Source organism: Nerophis ophidion, linkage group LG17 (genome assembly GCF_033978795.1).
Source record: "Nerophis ophidion isolate RoL-2023_Sa linkage group LG17, RoL_Noph_v1.0, whole genome shotgun sequence".
NCBI lineage: Eukaryota > Metazoa > Chordata > Actinopteri > Syngnathiformes > Syngnathidae > Nerophis > Nerophis ophidion.
This window is the reverse complement of record NC_084627.1, coordinates 9,986,781-9,998,129: the sequence shown is the minus strand read 5'-3', so window position 1 is coordinate 9,998,129 and position 11,349 is coordinate 9,986,781.

Here is an 11,349-nt window from a genome sequence, read left to right as displayed (position 1 = left end):
CCATCATGAAAAGCACATTTAATAAAAAAACGTTATTATGGTCTTACCTTTACTTATGAATGAAGTCCATGTGCAGCTCCTTCTGATCAAAAGCATCGATAACTTGTTTATAGAAGTCTTCCTTATCTTTCTTCAGTTTTAAACGTCTCTTTGTCTCGATGGAGATCTTCCTTTATTACCTCCTGCTTCCATTTGGAAGTCCAGTTTAGAAAACAGTTTTATTTTAGATAAAAATCCATGTTAAAAGTGCAAGCGAGAGGAAAAAATAAACGATCGCTGTTGTTGTCACTTCTTCTGCAGCCGAGTAGTCGCAAGAAGGATCACTAGCGCCCTACCACCAGGAGGAGGGAGTCATTTAATGACTCATATTTGACACACGCAGCTACGGTATATCAATAAAACATAGCTATTTACTGTTCTTTTTAGCATATTCAATAGCTTGGACCTTAAATCCCACTGAATAGCTCTTAATCTTCTTCCCTTTATGCGATTTTAAATGATTGAAATCAGCCTCCTCCATTTTGAAAATGATGACAGGTGAAGTGTCACTCGTGACGTGACGAGTTTGACCCGGTGGAAATTCTCGACATGCGCTAATAAAAATAATTTGCGAAACGAGTTTGACCCGGCAGTAATTCTAGACAGGCGCATTCTATATACCTGCCGGCAATTCAAAAAAATACGGTATATTACATTTATATTTATTACCTGAGAGACATTTTTGTTAACAACTTAAAGGTGTTTAATGATAATACAAGCATGTTTAACACATATATATTCCTTTTCTTTCATGAAGACAAGAATATAAGTTGGTGTATTGCCTGATTCTGATGACTTGCATTGATCGGAATCAGACAGTAGTGATGATAACGTCCACATTTTCAAATGGAGGAGAAAAAAAGTCCTCCTTTCTGTTCAATACCACATGAAAGTGGCATCTTATTTGTTCAGCTTCCATACTCCTTTTTATACACTTTACAAGAAATACTTTGGTGGCAAACTCCGTAGCCTGCTTGCGTTCTGAGACTCTTATTTTGTTAGTGAAGGCAGGATTTTTGGAACTGGCAAATACGTTTTTTGTTATTGTTGTTTTTTAATGTTTAGGATGGATGGAGTGTGTGGATGTTGGAACCGTTTGAATACGGTCAGAAATTTGGGAATTGTAGAACATTCATTTATAAGGGAATTTCGTGGAAATTTAAGGATTTCGGGAAAAACAGAGATTAAAAAAAAAAAAAAGATAATATCACAATTCTCCTAGATGATATCAATGGTTTGGAATTTTTTCACTAGGTTAAGAATTGTTGATGTAGTTAACACAACGATTGGTATTTCGGAATTCCTGGAATTTTGGGGAAACTGCAAATTTTTACAACAAACAAAATGGGTACGTGCGATGTCCCGACCAAGTGGACTAAAGAAAAAAAGTGAAGAAATAGGGTTTGAAAAACAGGAAATTCCTGGATTTTTTCTTTAATTAGGAAAATGGTAGTTGGAATGTCCAGGATGGATGAAATGTCTTGTATGTGAACGGTTAGAATCAGGGGAGAGTTGTGCTAGTTTGAATTGGCCCATTCATTTCCATTTGGAAAAATGTCCTGGAAAAACCTGAAGTTCCTGGTAATCTGGGATCTTAGATTCCGATTGGATTAAAACTGAGTGGTCCGTCAAAGTGAGAGAAAAAAATGACATTCTTGGTGTAGAATATTGTGTGAATGCCTAAATCAATATTACAATTATTTATTCTTTACTAAGTCTTTACAAATACATTTTTTTAAGGCTTTAGCACACCTAAAATCGGACAAGCAGTAGAAAATGAATCAATCAATCAATCAATGTTTACTTATATAGCCTTAAATCATGAGTGTCTCAAAGAGCTGCACAAGCTACAACAACATCAGATCCCACATCAAGGCAAGAAAAATACTCAACCCAATGGGATAACAATGACAAACCTTGGAGGGGACTGCAGATGTGGGAAGCCCCCCCCTCCCCTGGGAAGCCCCCCGGGCAACCGGTGCAATGGACGTCGAGTGGATCTAGCATAATATTTTGAGAGTCTACTCCATAGTGCATGGGTGTCAAACTCTGGCCAAATTTGGCACGCCGTGTAATTTAATTTGGCCCTTGAGGCAATATCAATTTAGCATTAGAGCTGGCCTACCGGTGTTATACAGCGTCGGTGCCGCTGTAAGGCCGCATTCGCCGCTAATACTCATACTTGCCAACTCTCCTAATTTTCCCGGTAGACTCACAAAGTTCAGTGCCCCTCCCGAAAATCTCTCAGGGCAACCATTCTCCCGAATTTCTACCGATTTCCACCCGGACAACTATATTGGGGGCGTGCATTTAAGGCACTGCCTCTAGCGTTCTCTACAACCTGTCATCACGTCCGCTTTTCCTCCATACTGACAGTGTGTCACATAATATTTGTGGCTTTTACACACACACACACACAAGTGAATGCAAGGCATACTTGGTCAACAGCCATACAGGTCACACTGAGAGTGGCCGTATAAACAACTTTAGCACTGTTACAAATATGCGCCACACTGTGAACTCACACCAAACAAGAATGAAAAACACATTTCGGGGGAACATCCGCACCATAACACAACAGAACAAGTACCCAGAACCCCTTGCAGCACTAAGTCTTCCGGGAAACTTCCAGCAAACTGAGCAATAATTAAGGTTTAATTCATGCATTTTCTCTTGCTACGTCAAGGCTTGAATGTTTGGTTCATTCATTATTGTTATTTTATTTTCAAATGTATTATTAGCCTGTGAAAAAAAAAAGATATTTACCTCATAGGATTGCAAATAGAAAAAAAGGCATTAATTTTGTTTTTAAATTTTATTTGATATGCCATTGATATTTTTATTATTATTATTATTTGAAACTGGATTTTGCATGTCACTAAAGTTATATAAGCCTTGCTTGTTCAATATTTAATGCAAATCTTGTTTGGGTCCCTATTTAAAGGTTAATTTGTTCAACCTCGGCCCGCGGCTTTTTTCCGTTTCAAATTTTGGCCCACTCTGTATTTGAGTTTGACACCCCTGCCATAGTGGATCTAACATAATAGCGAGAGTCCAGATCATCATCAACAAAGCATTGAGCAAACGGTGTGAACACTTTTGTACATGTGATCTGAGTTTTTTTTATATTCGAGAAATTTGCAAAAATGTCTATATTTGTTATTTTCTGTCAAAATAGGGTGCCAAATGTACATTGACAAAAAAAATGAACTCTTCATTTTAACAAAATTAAAACAAAAATAACTACCGTATTTGGATGATGACAGGAAGCATGGGAATCATACACAGTCGTCGGCCGTTTTAGTTTTGGAATTGGAATTCTTCGTTTTTCTCTGTAATGTTTTAATCCAAGATGTGTTTAATTTGTCTTCAAGATGTGTAAAAAAACAACTGCAAGCTTCATGTGGCCCCCGGTCCGCACCTTGGACACCCCCGTTCTAGAACCTTTGGTTTCATTTGCTGTGTTGTCGGTGTACACGCTCACTAGCCTCGTCCTTGCGGGAAGTAAGTCCAGCTTCAGTCTTGTTACAACTTTTATTTTGCAAAGTCACCACTTCCTGCCAACAAAGAAGGGTAATCAACATTTCCTGTTTGTTGTTTCTGTTCTCGGACTTTCTTAATGACACTTTATCTCTTCATCGGCATGTGTGCGACCACACCTGCGCTAATCAGTGCTAATGGGGGGCTTCTAGAAGGCGAACTAGTAGACTTTTTTTGGCTAAAGTTGGTTTTAGGTGAAGAATCAAATGCTTCGATAAAGTATTAAAAAGCTGTAAAAATATTCTTGCTAATTAATACAATGTAGAAACAGGCGTGTTGTTTACACACAAAGTAAATGCATCCTGACGTCAGAGGCGAAAGTCAGCCAAAGTGCACGTGCAGGTGTTTCCTTCTCTCCGCATCATGGTCACCATGTGTCAGGTCACTTATTCATCATCACCGCTAATGTGACCATTTAATGTCGGTATTGTATTCATTTACAGCAAGTATTGTGTTTAAGTGTTATATTTGTGTGTGCGTGTGTTGTGGCAATGCTGACTTAAAGGAGACATGGCTCTGTTTACACACTTTAGGGGACCTCTGACGGTATGGGGACCTAAAAACAGGTCCCCTAAAGGGAAAACTTTTTAAATGCTAGTCAGATCCATTCTGAAGATGCCTAAGTGATTTTTAAGCTTTGGCCAATAAAACATGTTTACTGCAAAGTAAACACGTTTAACATCTAATTTGAACTATATCCATCCATCCATTTTCTACCGCTTATTCCCTACAATCGAGCGGAGGGCGGGGTACACCCTGGACAAGTCGCCACCTCATCGCAGGGCCAACACAGATAGACAGACAACATTCACACTCACATTCACACTCTAGGGCCAATTTAGTGTTGCCAATCAACCTATCCCCAGGTGCATGTCTTTGGAGGTGGGAGGAAGCCGGAGTACCCGGAGGGAACCCACGCATTCACGGGGAGAACATGCAAACTCCACACAGAAAGATCCCGAGCCTGGATTTGAACCCAGGACTGCAGGACCTTCGTATTGTGAGGCAGACGCACTAACCCATCTGCCACCGTGGAACTTTTTTTTTAAATGGTCCTCAGTAGTCATGTACAAATTTGTGTGAATTATGCAAAATTATTGAAATTTGGTCCCCATGAACCATATTACCGTATTTCCTTGAATTACCGCCGGGTGTATAGTATGCGCCTGCCTAGAATTACTGCCGGGTCAAACTCGTTTCGCAAAATATTATTTTTACTAGCGCCTGTCTAGAATTTCCACCGGGTCAAACTCGTTTCGCCAAATAGTTAGCATATGCCTAGAATTTCCGCCGGGTCAAACTCGTCACGTCACGAGTGACACTTCACCTGTCATCATTTTCAAAATGGAGGAGGCTGATTTCAATCATTTGAAATCGCATAAAGGGAAAAAGATTAAAAGCTATTCAGTAGGATTTAAGGTCCAAGCTATTGAATATGCTAAAAAGAACAGTAAGCAGCTATGTTTTATTAATATACCGTAGCTGCGTGTGTCAAATATGAGTCATTAAATGACTCCCGCCTCCTGGTGGTAGAGGGCGCTAGTGATCCTTCTTGCGTCTACTCTGCTGCAGAAGAAGTGACAACAAGCAGCGTGTGTTTATTTTTTCCTCTCGCTTGCACTTTTAACATGGAGGATTACATATCTAAAATAAAGCCGTTTAAAACTGGAATTTCAATCGAAGCAGGAGGTAATAAAGGAAGATCTCCGTCGAGACAGAGCGACTTTTAAAACTGAAGAAAGATAAGGAAGACTTCTATAAACAAGTTATCGATGCTTTTGATCAGAAGGAGCTGCGCATGGACTTCATTTATAAGTAAAGTTAAGACCATAGTATTTTTTTTATTAAATGTGCTTTTCATGATGGTATCCTTACATCACACTCAAATTTATAAGCGCAGGCCTAAATTTACCGCATGCCTTTGGTAATCGCCGGAGTGAGAAGAGGTTTTAAATTAATTAGCGCCCCGGTGTCAATTCAAGGAGATAGAGTATGCCAAATTTTAGACATTTGGTCCCCATGAACCATATTAGGTCTTTTCCCCCAGGGTCCCCAGTAAGACTGAACAGCACATTACTTCATCAATCCAGAGATTTAAAGACGTGTATGAGCTAACTGGGCAGTGGACATTTCACCTCAGTTTTTTATGCCTCCACAACCTGTAGAAAGGGTGGTCCCCACAAGTCATGACCAAAAACTTGGTCCCCATTCCAAATGATAATGTGTGTGTGTGTGTGTGTGTGTGTGTGTGTGTGTGTGTGTGTGTGTGTGCGCGCACGTGTGTGTGTGTCGCTGCAGGTGTTAACAGACAAGAAGTCGGGATGTCCTGTCCTCACGTCCTGTCATTGTCCTCTTCCCCATCACTACACGTGTCCTCCTAAGTCAAGTCACATGACACTTGTTACCACTTAGATTGCTTTTAAAGAGCTTACATTTTCTTTCTATGATGTACATAACATGTAATGATGGCTTTCTCGGTCAAACAGCTCAAATTAAGCACAAAGCCAACTATAACCTGCTACCCAAGAATATACAACTTTTATTCTTATTAGTGATTCCCAAAGCCCAAAAAAAGTCTGCGGGCTATAGAGCTTTTTCATTTCGGGCTCCAGTACTCTGGAATGCCCTCCCGGTAACAGTTCGAGATGCCACCACAGTAGAAGCATTTAAGTCTCACCTTAAAACTCATTTGTATACTCTCGCCTTTAAATAGACTCCCTTTTTAGACCAGTTGATCTGCCGTTTCTTTTCTTTTTCTTCTATGTCCCATTCTCCCTTGTGGAGGGGGTCCGGTCCGATCCGGTGGCCATGTACTGCTTGCCTGTGTATCGGCTGGGGACATCTCTGCGCTGCTGATCCGCCTCCGCTTGGGATGGTTTCCTGCTGGCTCCGCTGTGACGGGACTCTCGCTGCTGTGTTGGATCCGCTTTGGACTGGACGCTCGCGACTGTGTTGGATCCAATTTGGATTGAACTTTCACAGTATCATGTTAGACCCGCTCGACATCCATTGCTTTCCTCCTCTCCAAGGTTCTCATAGTCATCATTGTCACCGACGTCCCACTGGGTGTGAGTTTTCCTTGCCCTTATGTGGGCCTACCGAGGATGTCGTAGTGGTTTGTGCAGCCCTTTGAGACACTAGTGATTTAGGGCTATATAAGTAAACATTGATTGATTGATTGATTGATTCTCATTTTAGAGAAAAATGTAATTTCAAACATTTGCACGCACGAACAACACTTAAGACCTTCAGTGTGTGGAAGTAAATGATGGAATGGACTAAGCAAAGAAATCAAACAATGTACTAATGTGATCCAATTCTAGAAACTTTTCAAACTGAGTGTTTACAACCATGATAAACATTCTGAATGTATTATACATCCATCCATTCATTTTCTATCTCACCATATGAAATGTAACTTACTTAACTAATTATTATTTATCAATCAATGTTTACTTATATAGCCCTAAATCACTAGTGTCTCAAAGGGCTGCACAAACCACTACCACATCCTCGGTAGGCCCACATAAGGGCAAGAAAAACTCAAACCCAGTGGGACGTCGGTGACAATGATGACTATGAGAACCTTGGAGAGGAGGAAAGCAATGGATGTCGAGCGGGTCTAACATGATACTGTGAAAGTTCAATCCATAATGGATCCAACACAGTCGCGAGAGTCCAGACCAAAGCGGATCCAACACAGCAGCGAGAGTCCCGTTCACAGCGGAGCCAGCAGGAAACCATCCCAAGCGGAGGCGGATCAGCAGCGCAGAGATGTCCCCAGCCGATACACAGGCAAGCAGTACATGGCCACCGGATCGGACCGGACCCCCTCCACAAGGGAGAGTGGGACATAGAAGAAAAAGAAAAGAAACGGCAGATCAACTGGTCTAAAAAGGGAGTCTATTTAAAGGCTAGAGTATACAAATGAGTTTTAAGGTGAGACTTAAATGCTTCTATTTGTAATGTTATTACTTATGGAATATATTGTAAAATACATTGAGAACAGGCAGTAAACAAGTGTCAGCAACGGCCATGTAAAAGAAAAGGGATCGGATTAAATACGCCCTGCTTCTTCCTACTCCTTTTCGAATATGTTGAATAGAGAACTTGGAAATTGTGATGCATGCATGTTCCAAGTAAACTCAAAAGATTTTGCATAGATTTTGTTTTCCAGCCGCTTTTTGTGGGCGGTCTTAGACTCTTCTGCCTGTCATTCTGGGGGCGGCATGGCGTAGTGGGTAGAGCGGCCGTGCCAGAAAGCTGAGGGTTGCAGGTTCGCTTCCCACCTATTGACATCCAAATTGCTGCCGTTGTGTCCTTGGGCAGGACACTTCACCCTTTGCCCCCGGTGCCGCTCACACTGGTGAATGAATGATTGGTGGTGGTCGGAGGGGCCGTAGGCGCAAACTGGCAGCCACGCGTCCGTCAGTCTGATGTAGCTTACCACCAGCAGGTGTGAATGAATGATGGGTTCCTACTTCTCTGTGAGCGCTTTGAGTATCTAATAATAGAAAATCGCGATATAAATCTAATCCATTATTATTATTATTATTATTATTATTTTTGTTGTACCGATTAGCACAGCCATAACAAATCCACTGACAGTTTTAAATTAGATAGATAGTACTTCACTGTGGCAGAGGGGTTAGTGCGTCTGCCTCACAATACGAAGTTCCTGCAGTCCTGGGTTCAAATCCAGGCTCGGGATCTTTCTGTGTGGAGTTTGCATGTTCTCCCCGTGAATGCGTGGGTTCCCTCCGGGTACTCCGGCTTCCTCCCACTTCCAAAGACATGCACCTGGGGATAGGTTGATTGGCAACACTAAATTGGCCCTAGTGTGTGAAAGTGAGTGTGAATGTTGTCTGTCTATCTGTGTTGGCCCTGCGATGAGGTGGCGACTTGTCCAGGGTGTACCCCGCCTTCCGCCCGGTACCAATAGAGACAACCGTTGCATCTAATAGAGAGCCAAATACTAGAGTCAGTGAACATTGCTCCAAAGTCAGGATTTTTGGTTGAGGTTGATTGGCAACACTAAAATTGGCCCTAGTGTGTGAATGTGAGTGTGAATGTTGTCTGTCTATCTGTGTTGGCCCTGCGATGAGGTGGCGACTTGTCCAGGGTGTACCCTGCCTTCCGCCCGATTGTAGCTGAGATAGGCGCCAGCGCCCCCCGCGACCCCGAAAGGGAATAAGCGGTAGAAAATGGATGGATGGATGGATAGTACTTTATTGATTCCTTCAGGAGAGTTCCTTCAGAATTATAAGTGTACGCTACTTTGTATTAGAAATGGCAACAACATAGGATCGAGTAAAAAGAAGGACCTCATGAACCTCACACAGTGTCATTTTGACTACGCCTGCACCTCATGGTTCCCCAGTATCCCCAAGCCGCTAAAAACGAAACTGCAAACTTTCCAAAATGCTCAACCTCCCATACAGGACTCGCCTAACTCAAGCCCACTTTAGGCTGGATTAGAGTTGAGGAAAGAGTACATCAAATTGCAATGTGCCTGGTTTTTAAAATCCTCAGAGAAAGTGTCCCCAAGTACCTGTGCGACTATTACACCAGAGTAAGTGATGCTCACAGGTACTACACCAGAGGGAGTTCCTCAGATCCCGTCCCTCCCCAAATTCAAGACTCTCATGGGAAAAAGTGCTTTCTACTATTTTGCCACCACACAGTGGAATGCACTTCCAACACATTAAATTTTAAAACTGCCATAAAATCATGGCTCAGCTCAACCTCTACCTGATCAGAACCTAAATAGATCCCCAGCAACTCTTTGAATCATCAGACAGGTTTATTTGTGGTTATAGTGTATATATATTTAGATGTGGTTATATATAGTGTACCGTATTTTTCGGACTATTAAGTCGCAGTTTTTTTCATAGTTTGACTTATACTCAGGAGCGACTTATGTGTGAAATTATTAACACTTTACCGTAAAATATCAAATATTATTTATCTCATTCACGTAAGAGACTAGACGTATAAGATTTCATGGGATTTAGCGATTAGGAGTGACAGATAGTTTGGTAAACGAATAGCATGTTCTATATGTTATAGTTATTTGAATGACTCTTACCATAATATGTTAGGTTAACATAGCAGGCACCTTCTCAGTTGGTTATTTATGCCTCATATAACGTACACTTATTCAGCCTGTTGTTCACTATTCTTTATTTATTTTAAATTGCCTTTCAAATGTCTATTCTTGGTGTCGGGTTTTATCAAATCCATTTCCCCCAAAAATGCAACTTCTACTCCAGTGTGACTTGTATATGTTTTTTTCCTTCTTTATTATGTTTTCAGCAGGTGCAACTTATACTCCAAAAAATACGTTTTATATATATATATATATTTATATCTGACTGTAGTGTATATAATAATATACATAATATATATATACATGATATATATGATTCCACGATGGCGCCCGGACAGTTCGAGATGCCACCTCAGTAGAAGCATTTAAGTCTCACCTTAAAACTCATTTGTATACTCTAGCCTTTAAATAGACTCCCTTTTTAGACCAGTTGATCTGCCGTTTGTTTTCTTTTTCTCCTATGTCCCACTCTCCCTTGTGGAGGGGGTCCGGTCCGAGCCGGTGGCCATGTACTGCTTGCCTGTGTATCGGCTGGGGACATCTCTGCGCTGCTGATCCGCCTCCGCTTGGGATGGTTTCCTGCTGGCTCCGCTGTGAACGGGACTCTCGCTGCTGTGTTGGATCCGCTTTGGACTGGACTCTCGCGACTGTGTTGGATCCATTATGGATTGAACTTTCACAGTATCATGTTAGACCCGCTCGACATCCATTGCTTTCCTCCTCTCCAAGGTTCTCATAGTCATCATCGTCACCGACGTCCCACTGGGTCATTATTGTCACCGGCGTGCCACTGGGTGTGAGTTTTCCTTGCCCTTATGTGGGCCTACCGAGGATGTCGTAGTGGTTTGTGCAGCCCTTTGAGACACTAGTGATTTAGGGCTATATAAGTAAACATTGATTGATTGATTGATATACACTAGCAGCCGCATTTTGTACCAACTTTAGACCGTATACATATGAAATGTGGCTGCCAATGGACGCTGACTGACCTTACACCAGGTTTTTGTTTGACCTTTCGATTGACTCAACCTTCAATGTCTGACGTGACAAAAGAAGTCGTACATAACAGGAAGTGGAGCAAGGCCAAAACCCTTTGGGCCAAAAAGAAGAAGTTAGACGGGATTAGGGAGTCGCTATCCAAGTTAAACAGCAGCACGCCCTAACCTTACGAAAGTTCCTTGTTTTTAAAAAGCGGAAGATCTTTGCGCTCTGGGTTCACGGTCCAGTGAAGGTGGGGACAAAAACCCAGAGCCCCCCAAGTCTCCATGTTGATGCAAAAGCATGTTGACAAGAGTGTCTGACCACTTCCTTCCCTCTCTGATCTATAAAAGCAATATACAAATATAATCATGATAATATAAACACTATTTGAAAGCAAGGTTCAAAGATAGGTGTGATTGCAGGAACAACTTCCTGTTCTACTTGCTGACATCAGCACAAACTCCATTTGATTTCTCTTTTCCTGTCTTATCTCCTCTGTGCTCGGACTTCCACTTCCTGTGTGTGATGCACAGCTTCCTGTTGGCACGAGAAGGGCGATAGCAGACTCATCCATTGTGCTTTTTTTTTGTTTTTATGAGTCCTTGTTGTCCCGGCAGCGAGACAACAACAAACGAACCATGTCCTCATCCACCATATCAGTCCACCGATCAACATCCAGC